We start from the raw sequence: 22073 nt of genomic DNA on the forward strand, positions 1-22073 counted from the left end.
CCACTCTCCCGCCCCCCATGTCTCTACCTTCTCTTTTCTCTGGGCTTGCCTCTTTCACTATGGGCAATCTTTCAACCTCCATTCCTCCTTCTTCTCCCTTAGCCTGTGTTCTCAAGAACTTAAAACCTCTTCAATTCTTGCCTGATCTAAAAACCTAAGCATCTTATTTTCTTCTGCAACACTGCTTGGCCTCAATACAAACTTGATAATGGCTCTAAATGGCCAGAAAACGGCACTTTTGATTTCTCCATCCTACAAGATCTAGATAATTATTGTCATAAAAATGGGCAAATGGTCTGAGGTGCCTGACGTCCAGGCATTCTTTTACACATCGGTCCCTCCCTAGTCTCTGCTCGCAATGTGACTTGTCACAAACCTTTCTTCTTTCTCTCCTGTCTGTTCCTTCAGTTTCCACCCCAAGTTCTGAGTCCTTTGAATCCTCCTTTTCTACGGACCTGTCTGACGTCTCCCCTCCTCCCCAGGCTACTCCTTGCCAGGCTGAGCCAGGTCCCAATTCCTCCTCGGCCTCCACTCCCCCACCCTATAATCTTTTTATCCCCTCCCTCCTCACACCCGGTCTGGATTACAGTTTCGTTCCGCAAGTAGCCCTCCCCTACCAGCCCAACAATTTCCTCTCCAAGAAGTGGCTGGCACTAAAGGCATAATCAAGGTTAATACTCCTTTTTCTCTATAGACCTTCAGATCTTCCCCAAATCAGTTAGCATTTAGACTCTTTTTCATCAAATATAAAAACCCAGCCCAGTTCACGGCCCATTTGGCAACAACCCTTAGACATTTTACCACCCTAGACCCAGAGGGGCCAGAAGTCCATCTTAATCTCAATATACATTTTATTACCCAATCTGCTCCCAACACACATCAGGACTTAATTAACCTCGCCTTCATGGTGTACAATAATAGAGAAGAGTTGCAATTACTTGCCTCCGCTGTGAGACAAACCCCAGCCACATCTCCAGCACACAAGACCTTTAAAACGCCTGAACTGCAGCAGCCAGGCATTCCTCCAGGACCTCCTCCCCCAGAATCTTGCTTCAAGTGCCGAAAATCTGGCCACGGGGCCAAGGAATGCCCACAGCCCGGGATTCCTCGTAAGCCGTGTCCCATTTGTGTGGGGGCCTCACTGGAAATCGGACTGTCCAACTTGCCCGGCAGCCACTCCCAGAGCCCTGGAACTCTGGCCCAAGGCCCTCTGACTGACTTCTTTCCAGATCTTCTCAGCTTAGTGGCTGAAAACTGATGCTGCCCGATCTCCTCAAAAGCCTCTTGGACCATCACAGACACTTTGGGTAACTCTTACAGTGGAGGGTAAGTTCATCCCCTTCTTAATCAATACAGAGGTTACCCACTCCACATTAACTTCTTTTCAAGGTCCTGTTTCCCTTGTCTCCATAACTGTTGTGGGTATTGACGGCCAGTCTTCTAAACCTCTTAAAACTCCCCAACTCTGGTGCCAGCTTGGACAACATTCCTTTATGTACTCCTTTTTTAGTTACCCCCACCTGCCCAGTTCCCTTATTTGGTCGAGGCACTTTAACTAAATTATCTGCTTCCCTGACTATTCCTGGGCTACAGCCACACCTCACTGCTGCCCTTTTCCCCAGTTCAAAGCCTCCTTTGCATCTTCCTATTGCATCCCCCCACCTTAACCCACAAGTGATAGGACACCTTTACTCCCTCCATGGCAACCGATGACATGCCCATTACTATCCCATTAAAATCTAATCAGCCTTCCTGGCTCAACGCCAGTATGCCATCCCACAACAGGCTTTGAAGGGAATAAAGCCTGTCCAGGATCTTCGCCTTATTAATCAAATCATCCTTCCCATCCATCCTATGGTGCCAAACCCATATACTTTCCTATCCTCAATACCTTCCTCCACAACCCATTATTCTGTTCTGGATCTCAAATATGCTTTCTTTATTATTCCTTTACACCCTTCATCCCAGCCTTTTTTTGCTTTCACCTGGACTGACCCAGACACCCATCAGTCTCAGCAACTTACCTGGGTGTACTGCCGGAAGGCTTCAGGGACAGTTCCCATTACTTTAGTCGAGCCCTTTTTCATGATTTACTTTCTTTCCATCCATCTGCTTCTCAACTTATTAAGCATTTTGACAACCTTCTACTTTATAGCCCCTTCTACAAATCTTCCCAACAAGACACCCTCCTGCTCCTCCAACATCTATTCTCAAAAGGACATCGCACATCCCCCTCCAAAGCTCAAATTTCTTCCCCATCCGTTACCTACCTCAGCATAATTCTTCACGAAAACATGCGTGCTCTCCCTGCTGATCATGTCCAGCTAATCTCCCAAACCTCAACCCCTTCTACAAAGCAACAACTCCTTTCCTTCCTAGGCATGGTTAGGTACTTTCGCCTTTAGATACCTAGTTTTGCCATCCTGACTAAACCATTATATAAATTCACAAAAGGAAACCTAGTTGACCCCATAAATCCTCAATCCTTTCCTCACTCCCCTTTCCATTCTTTAAAAAACAGCCCTAAAAGCTGCTCCCCACTAGCTCTCCCTAACTCATCCCAACCCTTTTTCATTACACACAGCCAAGGCGCAGGGCTGTGAGGTCAGGATTCTTACACAAGAGCCGGGACCGCACCCTGTAGCCTTTCTGTCCAAACAACTTGACCTTACTGTTTCAGGCTGGCCCCCACATTATTCCTGATACCACACATGACCCCCCATGACTGCATCTCTCTGATCTACCTGGCATTCACTTCATTTCCCCATATTTCCTTCTTTCCTGTTCCTCACCCTGATCACACTTGGTTTATTGATGGTAGTTCTTCCAGGCCCAATCGCCAATCACTGGCCAAGGCAGGCTATGCTATAGTGTCTTCCACATCTATCATTGAGTCTACTGCTCTGCCCCCCTCCACTACCTCTCAGCAAGCCGAACTCACTGTCTTAACTCAGGCCCTCACTCTTGCAAAAGAACTGTGCGTCAATATTTATGTTGACTCTAAATATGCCTTCTATATCCTGCACCACCATGCTGTTACATGGGCAGAAAGAGGTTTCCTCACTAAGCAAGGATCCTCCATCATTAATGCCTCTTTAATAAAAACTCTTCTCAATGCCGCTTTACTTCCAAAGGCCACTTTACTTCAAAAGGAAGCTGGAATCATTCACTGCAAGGGCCATCAAAAGGCATCAGATCCCAGCGCTCAGGGCAATGCTTCTGCTGATAAGCTAGCTAAAGAAGCATTGCTCAGGGCAACGCTTCTGCTGGTAAGGTAGCGTTCCAACTTCTGTCCCTCACGGCCAGTTTTTCTCCTTCTCACCGGTCACTCCCACCTACTCTCCCACTGAAACTTCTACCTATCAATCTTTCCCCATATAAGGCAAACGGTTCTTGGACCAAGGAAAATATCTCCTTCCAGACTCACAGGTCCATTCTATTCTGTCATCATTTCATAACCTCGTCCATGAAGGTTACAGGCTGCTAGCCCATCTCTTAGAACCTCTCATTTCCTTTCCATCATGGAAATCTATCCTCAAGGAAATCACTTCTCTGTGTTCCATCTGCTATTCTACTACTCCTCAGGGATTGTTCAGGCCCCCTCCCTTCCCTATACATCAAGCTCGGGGATTTGCCCCTGCCCAGGACTGGCAAGTTGACTTTACTTACATGCCTGGAGTCAGGAAACTAAAATACCTCTTGGTCTGGGTAAACACTTTCACTGGATGGGTAGAAGCCTTTCCCACAGGGTCTGAGAAGGCCACCACAGTTATTTCTTCCCTTCTCCCAGACATACTTCCTCAGTTTGGCCTTCCCACCTCTATACAATCTGATAACAGACTGGCCTTTATTAGTCAAGTCACTCAGGCAGTCTCCCAGTCCCTGGGCATTCAATGGAAACTTCATGCTCCTTATTGCCCTCAATCCTTAGGAAAGGTAGAAAGAACAAATTGTCTTTTAAAGACATACCTCACCAAACTCAGCCTCCAACTTAAAAAGGACTGGACAGTACTTTTACCACATGCCCTTCTCAGAATTCGGGCCTGTCCTCCGGATGCTACAGGGTACAGCCCATTTGAGCTCCTGTATGGACGCTCCTTTTTATTAGGCCCCAGTCTCATTCCAGACACCAGCCCTCTAGGTGATTATCTTCCAGTCCTCCAGCAAGCTAGAGAGGAAATTCTCCGAGCTGCTAATCTTCTCTTGCCTACTCCAGATTCCCAGCCATATGAAGACACCCTAGCTGGATGATCAGTTCTTGTTAAGAATCTGACCCCTCAAATTCTACAACCTCGATGGACCAGACCCTACTTAGTCATCTATAGTACCCCAACTGCTGTCCGCCTACAAGACCCTCCCCATTGGGTTCACCATTCCAGAATAAAGCTGTGTCCATCGGACAGCCAGCCTGAAGTCGCAAGTACTCTCCCCTACTTCCCTTAAACTCACTTGCATTTCTGAACAACAGTAATAAGCCTTATGAGCCTAATACATCCCTTCATTCTATTAGGTCTATTCGTCCTTACCCTACTTTTTGCAACAGGGCTTTATGCAGTCACTCCCACTACTTGGACTGTGCCCCAAAAACTTGTCATCCCTACTCTCTTCTGTCTAGTCATACTCCTATTCACTATTCTCAACTACTCGTAAATACCCTGCCCTTGTTTACGTTGCCAGTTTACACTTTTCCTCCAAACCATTGTAGTGGATATCTCCTGGTACTATCTCCAATCAGCCACTCTTGACTCCCTCTTGGAGTGAACAGATGATCTTTGCTGACAGGGCACACTCCAATACTCTCGCCCTGATGAGGTCCTATTCTTTACTTTTATACTCACTCTTATTCTCATTCCCATCTTATGCTACCCTCTACCTCTCCCCAGCTATCTCCACCACACTATCAATCTCACTCACTCTCTCCTAGCCATTTCTAATCCTTCCTTAACAAACAATTGCTGGCTTTGCATTTCTCTTTCCTCCAGAACCGCCGAGGCCTCGACCTACTCACTGCTAAAAAAAAAAAAAAGCAGACTCTGTATTTTTAAATGAAGAGTGTTGTTTTTTCCTAAATCAATCTGGCCTCGTATATGACAACATAAAAGACTCAAGGATAGAGCCCCAAAACTCCCCAACCAAACAAATAACTATGCTGAACCCCCTTGGGCACTCTCTAATTGGATGTCCTGGGTACTCCCAATTCTTAGTCCTTTAATACCTGTTTTCCTCTTCCTTTTATTCAGACCTTGTATCTTCCATTTAGTTTCTCAATTCATACAAAACTGCATACAGGCCATCACCAATCATTCTATATAACAAATGCTCCTTCTAATAACCCCACAATATCACCCCTTACCCCAAAATCTTTCTTCAGTTTAATCTCTCCCACTATAGGTTCCCATGCTGCCCCAATTCCGCTCGAAGCAGCCCTGAGAAACATCGCCCATGATCTCTCCATACCACCCCCAAAAATTTTCGCCACCCCAACACTTCACCACCATTTTGTTTTGTTTTTCTTATTAATATAAAAAGACAGGAATGTCAGGCCTCTGAGCCCAAGCTAAGCCATCATATCCCCTGCGACCTGCAGGTATACATCCAGATGGTCTGAAGCAACTGAAGAACCACAAAAGATGACATTCCACCATTGTGATCTGTTCCTGCCCCACCCTAACTGATCAATTGACCTTATGACAATACACCCTCCCCACCCTTGTGATAATGCACTTTGTGATATTCCCCTGCCCTTAAGAAGGTACTTTGTAGTATTCTCTCCGCCCTTGAGAATGCACTTGGTGAGATCCACCCCCTGCCCGCCTATCCCAAACCTATAAGAACTAATGATAATCCCACCACCCTTTGCTGACTCCTTTTTCAGACTCAGCCCAACTGCACCCAGGTGAAATAAACAGCCTTGCTGCTCACACAAAGCCTGCTGGCAGACTCTCTTCACACGGACACGTGACACATAACACATCTCAATTCTACTCTGTGTGGCAGCCGCATGATCTGTATTAGCTCACTAAAGAGTTGTCCATTTTAACATTCCTGAATAGGAAGGCACATAGGATATGTAAGCACTGGGTTGTGCCTAATAGAGAAATAAAGATGGTCAAGAATGAAGAGAGTAAATCAGTTAAACTGGAAGAAGAGACTTCTACTTCCAGCAATGACAGAATAACACATAATGGATTTAATATCTCACCTTAAATAACTAGAAAATCAGACAAAATATATGCAACAACGATTTTCAGATATTGTACAAAAGACAGAAGAGGACAGTGATCACTGAAAGAATTCCTACCACTGTAATGTCAGGCCTCTGAGCCCAAGCTAAGCCATCATATCTCCTGTGACCTGCACGTATACATCCAGAACACCTGAAGCAACTGAAGATCCACAAAAGTGAAAATAGCCTTAATTGATGACATTCCACCATTGTAATTTGTTTCTGCCCCACCCTAACTGATCAATGTGCTTTGTAATTTCCCCCACCCTTAAGAAGGTTCTTTGTAATTCTCCCCACCCTTGAGAATGTACTTTATGAGATCCACCCTCTGCCCTCAAAACACTGCTCCTATCTCCATCACCTATCCCAAAACCTGTAAGAACTAATGATAATCCATCACCCTTTGCTGACTCTCTTTTCGGACTCAGCCCGCCAGCACCCAGGTGAAATAAACAGCCATGTTGCTCACACAAAGCCTGTTTTGGTAGTCTCTTCACACAGACACGTGAGACAGTACAAGCTTAATGCCAGAGTTTCCAGGCAATAGCACAGGGAAAGTTAATCCAAACAAAGCCTAGCACTCTAATTGAGTTTTGAAACAGCTAAGAGTTCAGGAACGCCAAGACCTAGAATTTGTGAGGCAAAATGTAGTACAGAGCATTTTGGCACTGTAGAAAGACAGTGCCAAAGATCTCTAGAAGAGTTCCCTTTATTCTTTAGCTGAGTACTGGCTTATGCACATAAAGGAGAAAACTACCTGAAGCCAGAGAAAAGAACCACTGGAAAGGAGCAGGTGGAACAATCTCCAGAGCTCATATAAGGCAACAATAGTTCATGTTCCAATCAGCAGTCAGAATATAAAGACCTAATCCAAGAGGCAGTGAGCAATGTCCTCAGAAAGGTAGTGCCTCAGTAGTGGAGATAAATTATCCCATTAAATGCTGCTGTGACTACCCTAACAAAGCTCAAAAGAAAGCCTTGATAGAACAAATTAATCTGAAGTATCTTAACTGTCCATTAGAATAAAACCCAAAAGTACTAAAGGAATCCTACATAATCCAAAAACATCTAAAGCATATGCCTAACAGGTATCCAAAGAAGCATGAAAATTCACATACCCAGGAGAAAAGTCAGTCAATAAAAACATCCAGAAACAACATGGATGGGAAAACTGGCAGAAAAAGATGTTAAAACAACCATTCCTCACTCCCTAGATTCAAGAAGGTGGAGGAAAATACAAACATGATGAGGAAGAAAACAGAAGATACAAAAAATACCTAAAATGAACTCCTAGAAATGAAAAATACAACATCAAAAATAAAACATTTAACAAATGAGATCAATAGTAAATTAGAAATTACAGAAGAAAAGATCAGTGAAATTCTTCAAAGTCATAATATAGCAACAGGACATAATCATTCAAGAAAACAGCAACAGAAACATAATAGAAACTAAGATGAAATACAAAGAAAAAAAGAAAATAACAGGGCAGGCCAGGTGCGGTGGCTCACGCCTGAAATCCCAACACTCTGGAAGGCTGAGGCAGGTGGATCACTTGAGGTCAGGAGTTTGAGACCAGCCTGGCCAACACGGCGAAACCCTGTCTCTACTAAAAATACAAAAATTAGCTGGGCTTGGTGGCACACGCCTGTAATTCCAACTATTTGAGAGGCTGAGACAGGAGAATCGCTTAAACTTGGGAGGCGGAGGTTGCAGTGAGCTGAGATTGCACCACTGCACTCCAGCCTGGGTGACACAGTGAGACTCTTTCTCAAAAAATAAAAATAAAAATAAAAATAAAAGAAAATCACAAGGCTACAGGGCAATATACTGTAGGGCAATATCAAAATGTACAGAGTTGTTAAGCAATATCAAAGCATACTGACTTACATGTAGTAGGAATCCGAGATAAGGGGTAGGATGAACAGAAAAATAAATTTGGAGAATAGCCAAATTTGATGAACGTGATAAACCCACAGTTCCCAGAATCTCAACAAATCCCATGCAGATGAATTATGAAGAAAACAACAGCAAGACACATCATAAGCAAGACACATCATAATCAAATTGCTGCAAGTCATCAATAAAGTCGGGGGTAGGGGGGAGGAAGCTGTCAGGGAAAAAAAGCTGGATGTTAGAAGAACAAAGATAAAAACAATAGCAAACTTCTCATCAGAAACTATAGAAGAGAAAGACAATGAAGTGATATTTAAGTTGTGAAGGAAACAAAAATATCCACCTAGGATTCTATATCCAGCAAAATTATCTTTCAAAACTAAGAGAAACAGAATTTAAATAAATTGTTTTTTTAAAAATTGACTACTTAAAGGCTGGGTGCGGTGGCTCATGCCTGTAATCCCGGGACTTTTGGAGGCCGAGATGGGCAGATCACTTGAGGTCAGGAGTTCAAGATCAGCTTGGCCAACATGGTGAAACCTTATCTCTACTAAAAATACAAAAATTAGCCAGGTGTGGTGTTGCACATCTATAATCCCAGCTACTTGGGAGGCTGAGGCAGGAGAACTGTTTGAGCCCTGGAGATGGAGGCTGCAGTGAGCCAAAATTGTGCCACTGCACTCCAGCCTGGGCAACAGAGCGAGACTCTGTCTCAAAAAAAAAAAAAAAGCAAAAAGATTGTATTTTGGTGTTTATAAAGATTGTATTTTGGTGTTTATAACAAATAGTAATGAAATGTATGACAATGGCAAAACGGCTATGAGGAGGGTAAATGAATGTATGCTAATAAGGTTCTTCCAGTCTACAAGAGTGACACAAAAATTTTTGAACCCTTCAGAGAGCTGAGGTCACAGTGCAACTAACTAATACTATCTAAGGAAAAATAAGATGTAAGTACTTGCTTACTTAGGGAGAAGACATCAGATGCCATACAAGCCAGTAAAAAGATTTCAGCAAAAATGTTTCAACAATTTGCTAAAGGTCCAGTGTGGGCTATAGTAAGAGTATAAAACTTCTGGGGCTTCAGACACAAGAGGAAATTACACCTTGTTGCAGGTTCTTCTCCACAGATATTACCAGGAACTCATAAGAAAGACTGAGGGAAGGGCAAGAACTTGAAAAAGTATCCCCTTCATAGTGCAGGGCTGGGAGAGGGGAACAGTGGCAGGTATGGAAAGGTCTGCCTGGATCCTTATAAGGTCTTGTCTAGGTCCTTACTCCCTATCTCACCTAAGGAATGAAAGCCTTAAGCTGCTGCTAGAAAATCAACAACTAAAGAACCATAGCAGCTGGGAAAAGGTAATAGGAGAGAAAAAAAAAAAAACAAAACCCACACCCACACCCACACCCACACAGGCAAACTATCAGAGGCAGGAAATTGTCCTGGGCCTAGAACATGAGGTCATTCATGGCTGGGGTCCGGCAGAATTGCTGAGAAGGCTGCACTCCTGAGACCCAGAGACACTGTGCCTAAGAATAAGGCAGAACCAGAACAACAGAGAATGTCCCTTCCCCACTCTCGCCCACACCATCATCACCAAGTTAGGGAGTAAGTTTCATCTATTTCTGGGGGAGAGTAAAAGCATGAAGAACCTTCTTTGAGATAAAGTTGGAAAGGGAAAACCTGAAGCTAAGAATAAAGCAGACCTGAAGAAAAATCCTCGGCAAACCAGCCCTCTACTCGAAATGCAAGGCAATGCTACGGGAATTTGAAGCCTGTGGTGCACTGATAGTAACCACAGCAATAATGAAACCCAAACGCAGATCGACTCCCAACTAGGTTGCTCAATCCCCCACACTAAACGTCTAGCGAAATACAAGGTATGCCTTGAGAATTACTTGAACCCAGGAGGCAGAGGTTGCAGTGAGCTGAGATCGCACCACTGCACTCCAGCCTGGGCAACAGAGTGAGACCCTGTCTCAAAAACAAAAACAAAAACAAAAACAAAAACAAAAAACAAGGCGTGCCTATTTCTAGGCATAAATACTCTACTGCCCACCACAAGATGTCCAACTTTAAATTAAATTATAAGACATACAAAGAAGATGGGAAAAACCAACACACTGTCAAGAGACCACAAAAAAAAAAAAAATATATGTATGTATAAACAGACCCAAACCAGAAATGCCCACAGATGCTGGAACTATTAGAAAAATTAAAATAACTATGATTAATATACTCTTTAAAGGCTCTAGTGGAAAAGGTAAGCAACATGTATAATTAGATGAGAAATTTCAGCGTGGAAATAGAAACTATAAGAGTCAAACAGAAATGCCAGAAACTAGAAAAATGGTTAAGATAGATAAAGAATACCTTTGATCAACACAGCTGAGGAAAGAATCAGTAAACTCGAAAATAAGTTAATAAAAATTATGCAAATACAAATACAAAGAAAAAAAAGAGTGGGGGAAAAATTAAACAGAATACAGCATCCATGAGCTGCGGAACTATATCAAATGATCTAACATATATATGTAATTAAAATTCAAAAAGCTTAGAAAGACCTGGTGCAGTGGCTCATGCCTGTGATCCCAGCACTTTGGGAGGTCGAGGTGGGTAGAGCACCTGAGGTCAGGAGTTTAAGACCAGCCTGATCAACATGGTGAAACCCCATCTCTACTAAAAATACAAAAATTAGCCAAGTGTGATGTGCGCCTGTAATCCCAGCTACTTGGGAGGCTTAGGCAGGAGAATTGCTTGAACCCGGGAGGTGGAGGTTGCAGTGAGCTGAGATTGTGCCACTGCACTCCAGCCTGGGCAACAGAGCGAGACTCTGTCTCAAAAAACACACAACCAACCAAAAAAACTCAGAGAACACAAACCTAGATAACTATGAAAAAGTATCCCTAAAAACTAATATTAAAGATAGAAGAGAAGCATTAAACAAAATCCAATCCCAAAGAAGGCAGGAAAAGAGAAGAAAGGGAATGAAGAACAAAGGGGACAAATAGAAAATTAGCAGCAGGATGTTCATTTTAAAATCAAACTTAGCATTAATCACACTAAATGTAAATGGTCTAAAATGCCAATTGAAAGGCAGAGGTTGTCAGAACAAATTTTAAAAAACAGGACCCAACAGATAGGTAAATACACATACAGGTTTAAAAGTAAAAGGACAGGAAAAGATACAAATTGCAAATACTAATCAAAAGGAATCTAGAGTGGCTATATTAGTATCAAATAAAGTAGACTTTAACAAAAGAAACATTACCAGAGATAAAGCAGGATATTTCAAAGTGATAAAGGCAGTATTTCATCAAAGGATGTAATAATCCTAAATGTATACACATCTATAAACAGAGCTTCAAAATACATGAAGCAAAAACCAATATAACTTTATTCAGGCTAACTATATCCACAATTATGGTTGGAGACTTCATCCTTCTCCTCACTGACAAAATAATACAGATCAATAAGATACAGAAGTTTTAAATTAGAAGGACAGAGTGGCAATACATAGGTAGAAAGAACAATAGAGATTAAATAAAACTACCAATTTGCCAGAAGAAGGTTAACTCCCCTAGAATCTCTTGAAATGCAATCTTGGATTGACTGAACTGGTAATTCTCAGAGTGTAAGTGAAAACAAGTGAAGATGAGGCAGCTTCTGGCCATTTAGACTAGGCGGTTTATGAACTAACAGAATTACCAAAGTAAGGTCTTCGAACCCCTTGCAAACAGAATTTCTTCTATTAAAGAGGAAGATTCTCTGGACCTAGCTCAGATCTCTTGTACCAAATCTCCAGGGATAAGATCTGAGAATCTGTATTTTAACAATCTTCCCAGTAACTGTTACACTCAATTAAATCTGCAAACTACTGGTCACACACAAGTGTTAGAAATTAACAACACAGGTTGCCATTCTGCAGACTACAGAATCCAACAGAGGCAATAAGAGGCTGAAGAGTATTCCATTGTCTTCATCTTACCTAGAAAGTTCTACATTTTCTTCAAACTCAGAGTTCAAAGGAGGAATTAAGGTGAAGTGTGAAACTTCACTGTGACTCCCAGAACTCTTGGAGTGATTAAGTAGTTTTAAGACGAGTACATGAAAATATATATAGTACATGTGTGTATGTATGTGTATATATGGTTATCAAGTATAGGCTGAAGTAATTTTGATAGAGTCATAGCTTTCCACCCTTCCCCTCAACCCCAAATAGAACAGGTTTACCACGTATTTTTTTTAATTCCCAGAAGATAGGCTTCTATTTCAAGAGCAAATATACCAGCCTGGCTTAGCTAACACTTATTGACCTAGGCACTGTGCTAAGCATTCTGCATATATGTACTTCAATTAAATCTTAATAATAATAATCACCTGATAATAACTCTTGGAAGCAGGAATGATCCCCATTTACAAAGGAGAAATCAATTAGGCCACAGAGATTATAACTTGCCCAAAGGCATATAACTATGGTAAATCAAGGATTCAAACTAAGGGAATTTGACAACAAAGATCTGTGTATCTGTTCCCACATGGTTTTTATTGCCAGTGCTGGATAAGGAATGGCTGTCACGTCCATTGACTAAGGAGAGATTCAAGATTATTTTATACTGTTAGATTTTACACTAAGTGCCAGAACCTAGCTGCCATCCCCACTACTGCTGGTTTAACTGCAGATCAATTAAGAGGATTCTCTCATAGTTTTCATGCTAAGGTCTCCATCATAAGAAGAATTGTGGGCCATTTTTTTCTTGCTGGCATGGCAAAAACAAAACAAACAAACAAACAAAAAAACCAGGAACATTACTGGCTTTGCCTTAACTGAAAACTGAGCAGTCTTTTAGAAAACTGTAAAGTTCTCTATTTTATCAAAAATCCTGGTAGCTGGGAGAGTCGTCTAAATGAGCTCTGGGGATAAAGTTGGTATCTCTCACATTTGGTGATAGGATCTGCATACCAACAAAAGCATATGCTCAAGAATTTAGAATGCTTTTATGGGAAAAAATTCCTCCTTTCCCATAGGCAATAGATTTGTAAGAGAATCACTGGTGAACTTCTCCCAGGTCCAAGCCAGGAGAACTCAAGACAGCACCAATCTTTCTGGGGCCTGAGAGACCAGACAAAAATCACAGCTTCTCATAAAGGCAGGCAACAGTTACAGAGGATCTAGGGCTGTGCCGATTTGAGAGTTGATTATCAAGATGGCAGGCCAAGAATATGCCATGTGAGGAAAGAGACTACAAATTGAAACAGGAGAGCCAAGAATGTCAACTGGGTTGGAAATTTGGAAGAATAGGCAGGAAGATGGAGAAACAATCATAGCTAACAGTTTTATAGAACTTACTATTCATCATGGGATATTTTTAAGATCTTTAAATATTTTAACTATTAAAAACAATCACAAGAGGTAGGTAGTATTATCCACATTTTATAGAAGAAGAAACTAAGACACAGGGAATTTCAGTTGCTCAAGGTCACAGTGTACAGCAGAGCTGGGATTTGAGCCAAGTCTGGATCCAGTGGTCCTTAACATTCTTGAAACACTAAACAATGTTGCCTCCCTAGAAAAACCAGTAAGAATTGAAATGGAGGTGGCAGAGACGAAACTGATGAGCTGTGGTAAGGTAAGTGGTGATTTGAAAACAAATGCTGTAAACCACGTTTGTTAGAAACGCTTGTTCCTCGGTGCCGTAAAGAAATAGCTCTTGAACATAAATTTAATTTCCTCAGCAAGGCCATTTTTACTTTCTGCAGAAAGGGTACACTCGCCAGCAGTTCTGCCATGAGAGTGCACCAAACAAAGGAGACAGGGTCATTTATAACCTGACGTGTCCACCTTACTGCTGTGTCTGGTTTCTATTGGCTGGAACAGGACCTCATATTCTGTATTTGTCCTGATTGGCTAGCAACTTAGAACTTTTTAAAAGAAGCAAAGGCAGAGGACAACAAAGGAAGGAGGAAGTAACTTGTGGAATGCTGAGAAAAGTAAAAACACCTTCAAATTAGGAAGGGGAACAGGCTATGACTTAATGCTTGCTTGGACCAGTATAAGCATGCGAGGGCAAATATTTAGGCTAAATTGTAGGAGCTAAGAACATAAAGTACATTGATTTCTTTATTATGGCTAGCAGATATTTAAGAAAGTTAGCACAGGTCTTTGAATAAATTTTGCTTCTAAGAGAAGTTACTCTTATTCTTAATTAGATGGGGAGGAAAGTCTTTGAAGAGGAACTTCTACTTTACTTTTTACAAGGCTCAACCTTTGTATGTGGCCTATCATACTCCTTGATGGATTGTAGGTCTTTCCATACAAGGCAGAATCCTGCCAGGCAATTAGAATTCCAAATGATTCAACCCAGTATTCCAAGATTAGGGGCATTCACTATACATGAGACATAGTTGCACCTTTCTCCCCTACCAAAACAAATGTAATAATGTAGTTTATACAAAATAGCATAACAAGCGAAACAGTAAATAGGTGAAAGAATAAACTACAACTATATCCAACCAGATATTCTAAAATATAAAGTCCTAATGTTTTCCAGCGAAAGGCAAAGAGCAGAATCATGGGTAACTGGTGCTAATCTTAAATAAGAAGCATAATAGTGATTGGCCATACAATGAGAATGTTAAGCAAAGGCAAGTATCTTTTCCTAAACCTTACAGACAGGTACACTTGTCTCATATGGTGTTAGCCATATAGGAAAGGTTCATTTCAGCAGTAGATAGCCACATTGGAAGAATATGAGTCACTGAAAGTGCTTCAGCAACCACATTGTGCTTTCTTTCCTCAGTTTGGGTGCTCAACAACATCTTTGGTTTGAAGTAGATTCTCTCTTTCCTACAATTGTCTTTTGATTTACAGCAAAGACTTTGTTTAAAAAATAAACAAACTTGGGTGCACTTAATGTTGAAACATATACCAGATGTTAAAATGCAAGTTTTACTGAAGGTCTAAGTAGGTGTGTCAGGTACACATGAGATACCCTGGGCCTAGTTAGAAGCAATTCTACAGAATCAGAATAACAGACTCAGCCAATAAAATATGAACTAAAAGTTGCTATTAAGTAGTTGCAGTAAGTTGTAAAATATAAGAGTTGGATTGCATTTAACTAAATGTCTATACTAAGGCTTAGAAGTAATTCTGACTCTGCTCCCTGTGCATCATCCAAAATTACTGAGCAGAGACCGGGAGCGGTGGCTCACATTTGTAATCCCAGCACTTTGGGAGGCTGAGGCAGGTGGATCACCTGAGGTCAGGAGTTCAAGACCAGGCTTACCAACATGGTGAAACCCCGTCTCCACTAAACATACAAAACTTAGCCGGGTGTGATGGCGCTGGCCTGTGATCCCAGCTACTCGGGAGGCTGAGGAATGAGAATTTTTTGAACCTGGGAGGTGGAGGTTGCAGTGAGCCGAGATGGTGCCACTGCACTCTAGCCTGGATGACAGAGGGAGACTCCATCTCAAAAATAATTTTAAAAAAAAGTTACTGAGCAGAGCATTCCATGGCATGTGCTTTAAAATCTTCAGTTTTAACACTGCTGGGTGTGATGGATCATCCCTGCAGTCCCAGCACTGTGGGAGGCTGAGGCAGGAGGGCTGCTTGAGCCCAGGAGTTTGAGACCACCCTGGGCAACATAGGAAGACCATATCTCTACAAGTAATAATTTTAAAAATTAGCTGGGCATGGTGACGTGCACCTATGGACCTAGATTCTTTGAAGGCTGAGGTGGGAGGATTGCCTGAGCCTGGGAGGTCAAGGCTGCAGTGAGCTATGATCACTCCACTTTACTCTGGCCTAAGCGACAGAACAAAACCTTGTCTCAAAAAAAAAAAAAAAGTTTTAACATAGTACAACTAGTTATTTGTCCCATATCATGTTTCTCAAAGGATATCCTGCATCAATGTTCAGAAAGATAGTCCACTGAGAAGCAGCCAGAGACAATTAGTAATATCAGAGAGATTTCCATTCATATAGTTAATATTACATTCTAGCACATAAAAGCTTAACTCTCCATTATTTGGAAAAGCCATCCATTCAGATGGAATTTGTATTTCTCAAGGATTTTCCAGTATCTGAGGTCTTGGAATACAGAAGTACCAATAACAATGTCATTTCCAAAGGGTGACCTGATCCCCGGCAGTCATTCAATAGAGTTTATTTAAACATACAGAGCAATGATTATAAATATTATCTAGAGATAGCTTAATGTAATAAGACATTAAAATAAACATTAATGGGCAGGGTATGGTGGCTCATGCCTGTAATCCCAGCACTTTGGGAGGCCGAGGCAGGTGGATCACTTGAGGTCAGGAGTTCAAGACCAGCCTGACCGACATAGTGAAACCCTGTCTCTACTGAAAATACACAATTAGCCAAACACTGTGGCACATGCCTGTAATCTCAGCTACTTGGGAGGCTGAGGCAGGAGAATCACTGGAACCTGGGAGGCAGAGGTTGCAGTGAGCTGAGATCATGCCATTGCACTCCAGCCTGGGCAAATAAGAGTGAAACTCCGTCTCAAAACAAACAAACAAACAAACAAAAAGGCTGGGCGCGGTGGCTTACACCTGTAATCCCAGCACTTTGGGAGGCCAAGGTGGGTGGATTACTTGAGGTCAGGACTTCAAGATCAGCCTGGCCAAAATGGTGAAACTCCATATCTACTAAGAATATAAAAATTAGCCAGGCATGGTGGCACATGCCTGTACTCCCACCTACTAGGGAGGCTGAGGCAGGAGAATCGCTTGAACCTGGGAGGCAGAGGTTGCAGTGAGCTGAGATCACACCACTGTACTTCATCCAGGGCAACAGAGCATCTCAAAAAAAAAAAAAATTAATTAATGTATAATTCAATCTTGTTGACAATCTGTTGATGCTAAAAAGCAGTATATAAAATATAATTACTCTTATATGATCCTATCAATTTTGCTACTGTTTTTCTTCAGTTCTCTGGTACAGGCAAGTTCCAATTTTTTACCACCTTGAATTTCACTTGTCTCCTAATCTAGGAGTATCAGAAAGTATCTGCATTGTGGTTTTCACCCTATTAATCTACTCAATTGTCAGTGATTCAACACTTGTTATGGGTACGATTTCCCTTTACCAATGTAGACGCAAAAGAGTAGAACTGTAGATTATATACAGTAACTATAAAAAAATTTCTCCTTGTTCTACTTTTTAACTGAACTTTTAGAGTGTATTGTGGAAAAAAAGAAGGGACTCTGTATATCTGTACCCTTCATCAATGCTGACAGTTTTTTTTTTTTTTTTTTTGTATAACATGCACAGTTTAAATTCCACTACACTCACGAAAAAACAAAGGTCTTAGGTCAGATTCCCTAGTTATTAGGAATTCCATAACTACCTATATTTCCCAATCTCTTTTGCCAATATTTTTCATCTTAGGCTTCCTGTGAATAATACATTCTTCTTCTAGTTCTCCTCCCTGACATCCACTTTCCTCCCCCAGTGTCCATAATTCTCAGAGGATTCCTTGACCAGCACATCCAGATTTTTCTTGCTCTCTACAAAAAAGGATCAACTGTAGGTTCCAGACATCAAAGTTCTCAGCAAAATACAAACTATAAAGAGTTATATGGAGATAAAAGACCCAAAATAAAATTTGGAAGAGAGAAGCATACTCAAGGTCTCTTTTATAAGAAAACGGTAAAAGAGGAAAGAAAAGCAGAGGTGGTTGACAGCGGTAAGAAAACCACACTGATTGCTCTAAGCATTTGCATACAGCACTTGCAAAACATGCATTATAACATTTTGGCCATACATAAGGTGAATCAATAACTGATATTAGATCCATTTTTAAAGTAATGGCACATTTCAAAGGGAAAGAGAAGCCCCGAATGCCATGGTCAGGTGCCAAGTCCTGCCCTCCATACGTGTCACTATCCATTCACATCCTTTTTCTGTTTTAGAAGGTCACTGTGCATTCTAAAATGCACTCTAAAGCAGACCTGATCTAGGATGAGGTGGGTTCTCAGAAAACTGGGGCCTTGGTACTGTAAACCTGAGCAGTCAGGGTTCCAATGCAGTCCAAGGCTGCTTTCCAGTCCAGGCTAGTGGGAAATAACACAGTTATAAAAAGTAAAAGATAAAAGTCTCCAACAGTTTTTCAGGGTCAGGCACGATCCCTATAGTCCTGCTTTATTGGAGACAGAAACTGATCAAAAAAGAGTGCCTTCTACCCCCTGGGACTCCATTATTTTCCCATGATGCCCTGTGCCACACAAAGGATTGTTATTATGAATAACATGGTCACATCTACACCAAGTTTGTAAACATTATATAATTAAGGGAAAAGCTCTAATTTTTTTAATCTCATTTTATTGGTAATATAATCTTCCTGTTGTTGCAATATACCACAAAAACAACTGGTCTATTTCTAAAGCATTTGAAACTGAAAATGGTTTAAAATTACAATAATGCAAGTACGCTGTATAAGTATACCAGAAGGTGGGGGGTGACAGAGGGGAAAGAAGAAATCTGTGGTTTATAATTAGACTCCTGGAAACTACATATAAAAATTTGGTCAATTAAACAGCTTTATTAATTTAGTCAATGAATAGAAATCACACAACTCCCTGGTGCAAACCGCACACATCACTGCCATTGGAATTGAATTATTCTTTTTTTTTTTTTTGAGAGGGAGTCTTGCTCTTGTCACCCAGGCTGGAGTGCAGTGTCACAATTTTAGCTCACTGCAACCACTGCCTCCGGGTTCAAGTGATTCTCCTGCCTCAGCCTCCTGAATAGCTGGGATTACAGGTGCCCGCCACCACGCCCGGCTAATTTTTGTACTTTTAGTAGAGACGGGGTTTTGCCATGTTGGCCAGGCTGGTCTCCAACTCCTGACCTCAGGTGATCCACCCACCTCAGCCTCCCAAAGTGCTGGGATTACAGGCATGAGCCAACACGCCTGGCCTAAAATTGTTGAATTATTCTAAGCTCATGAAATATCTCTAGAATGTTCCATATGCCTTCCCATCTGCTATTACTGAATGCTTTGGCCACTTTCTTGCCAATGTTCCTTACAGACATTCTTTCACCTCTGATGAGTTACTGAGTAATAACAAGAAACTGTGGGCACTCAACAACTGTGCACTGGTTAACCTTACTAACCTGTATGTGAACTTCTAAAAATAAAGTGTATAGTTTTTGTGAGATCCACATATAGTTAACACCTAGTACAATGTGCCAACCACTGTAATAAGGATGTTACATATAATAATCCTCAAAACAAGTCTATGAAGTGAGTACAAACAGGAAGAACACTGCGAACAAGAGAGTTCACTTAACCATTACTCAGCAATGATTAGTTTTTATCTAAAATGTCCACATGCAGCCAGGAGAATATCTAAACATACAATAAAACAAAAAATAAGTTTACTACGATATTTTTTCATATGTAATAATATTGGATCCTCATTAATAGAAGACAAATTCTGTTCTCCTTTCTGATTCATGTACCCCAAATTAGTTCAAATTTTATCTGCTAGTCAAGTTCAAAAGGAAGAATAAAATAAAATCTTTCTTTTAGAATAGGTATAGCTAACTTGTTGGCCTTGACACCCAGATGCAGTGGGCTAAATTAGGCCACAAAAATCTAAATGGCCAATGGATTCATACCACCATTCTACATAGGAACTTACTGGACTTTTTTTTTAACTCTTTTATTACCACTAACCAGACAGTTTCCAAAACAGCTAAAAAGGAAAAGTAAAATGGGGGAAAGGTCAAAAGCTGCAACGTATAGTATGAATTTTTCTATTTGAAGAAAGGCTGAAGAACCCATACAGGGACTGGACCCTCCTAGAAAGTGTGAAAACTTACACACAGAGACTTAAGAAACCAATTAAAGTTATATGAGATTCTGTGAGAAATGGCAAATTACAGGATAGACAAAAAGCACTACTGTGTTTTTATTATAGCTTATACAAGGGCTTGGACATCCACAGGATTGTATTTTGTAGAGAACTATTTAGAAAATGCTAAAATACAGATAAAAATAGGTGTTGCTCTTATGCTAGTTAACAAAAACTTATAAGCTATAATTGGCTTAATGGCTGTTTGCTTTAGGAAAGAAGATTGGAGAAAGATAAGTCCACATTACCTTTAGGTTAACTTTTGTAGGCTCCCACCAGTTTTCACCTGATTTATGACACTAGCATTCTATTGATATTCTGCTTCCAACTCTCCAGCTCAACCTTTGCATTGTCATTAATCACACGTAAGTATAAAGAACCTTCTACTGTTTGGTTCCTCATTACTCACAGGATAAAGGCCAAACTCCTTAGCACTGCATATCTACCTTGTCTCTTTTCCAGCTATTCTCCCAAATGTGCCATTCATGTGCAGGTGCTCCCTTCACAATCTCCATCCTGTCCCTGACCAAATGCCATCCCTCACATACTTCGGTCTCTGTGGTTGGTCAAAGCCCACACCCACCCCATGTGTCACAGTGCCTACAGGTGTAGACCTCACTTCCTTAAAATGCCACACAGTTTCAGACCTGTGTCCTTGTGTATGTGGCCCATCTAGCTGGAATGCCCTTCCCTCTATTTTTCTGCTTCATTAAATTCATCCTGTAAGACTCTGTCTTAAATCTTCTGGGACGCTTTCCTGATACCCTCACCCTTGGATGGGTCAGAAGCTCTTTGCATACTGCACTGTATTCCCCCACTAGACTAATGAATGAACTGCTTCATCACTTTTCTAGCTAAGTGACCTTGGACAAGTTCATTAATTTCGCTGAGCCCGTTTCTTCACGTATATAATGTTGGTATTAATTTGCTATCACTGTAAAATAATGAATGTCAAAAATCACTTTGCAAACAGTGAAGTACCATGCAGGCATTAACAATTTTATCAAAAACCAAGAGAGCACACAGTATTCTTGGTGAACATACTTCAGTTTAATCTAAGGGTAAGATTCATCTCTTGGTTTCCGCCCCCTCTCCAAGGATACCCTGTATTTTTATCCAACTTTCTGACTCCACTAAGTCTTGGTACTTCTATCTTCAGGAAAAAAAAATCTATGATTATGTTTAAGTCATTTGAAGGAAACACCGAGTGGGAAGCTCTGAAAGGGTAAGGATCTTCCTTTTCCCCATCTTTCTTAATGCCTTCACAAGAGTACCGTTATGCACATATAAATATTCTGAATACGAAAGAACTGAATGAATATAAACATACCCTGCCTTTAGTGAGTTTATAATCTAAAAAAGTGAATGATGTAACAGATCTCACTAAATCTGACCTTACAAAAATGGTAACGAATGCCTTTAGTATCATCTTAATGTGCAGTAAGAAATTAAATTTCCTGCTATTATTTGGTGATTTGACACACGTTGGAATTGCTATCTTAGTAAGTCATGCTTAACATATGAATGTTTTAACATTATCAGAATCACTGATGCAATTCAATACCTAGTTATTGAATATGTATTGCACTAGGCCCTATCAGAGTACAAAGATAAAGGTGATGGGCTCTGCCGATGGTAAGGTGCTAAACACACAGAAAGGAAGCTGTCATCAATCCATCTAATTAATAGAGGGCAGAGTGCTGTACGAAGGATCTAAGGGTTGTGACAATCAATGAAGACATCTGAGTTAGGGCATTGGGCCCATGAAAATTAAAAGTGTATATTACATATTATAATACTGGTGGTCAATAACTTCTGTGACTATTGAATATCTCCTATATATTATATACGTAATATTTGCTGCATGCACTGGCAGATACTTATGGTCACCTTCCTCCTATTCTAACTATAAACCCATCTGTGTTGTTGTCTAATAAATACTGTTAACACTCATATCACACATAAGTACCAACCATAGTTCCAAGCCCTTGAGGTATATTTTCTAATTTACTTTCACAACAATCCCGTGAGGTAAGTACAATTTTTCCCCTTTTACAGATG

General features: G+C 41.0%; 1 protein-coding gene across 8 annotated transcripts in view; it reads right to left on the minus strand.

Moving 5' to 3' along the window:
- DDHD1 (DDHD domain containing 1) overlaps window positions 1-22073 on the minus strand; it is a 118429-nt gene that overhangs the window by 94594 nt on the left and 1762 nt on the right. The window lies entirely within an intron of this gene.

The sequence above is a fragment of the Pongo abelii genome, chromosome 15 (assembly GCF_028885655.2).
Source record: "Pongo abelii isolate AG06213 chromosome 15, NHGRI_mPonAbe1-v2.0_pri, whole genome shotgun sequence".
Lineage (NCBI taxonomy): Eukaryota > Metazoa > Chordata > Mammalia > Primates > Hominidae > Pongo > Pongo abelii.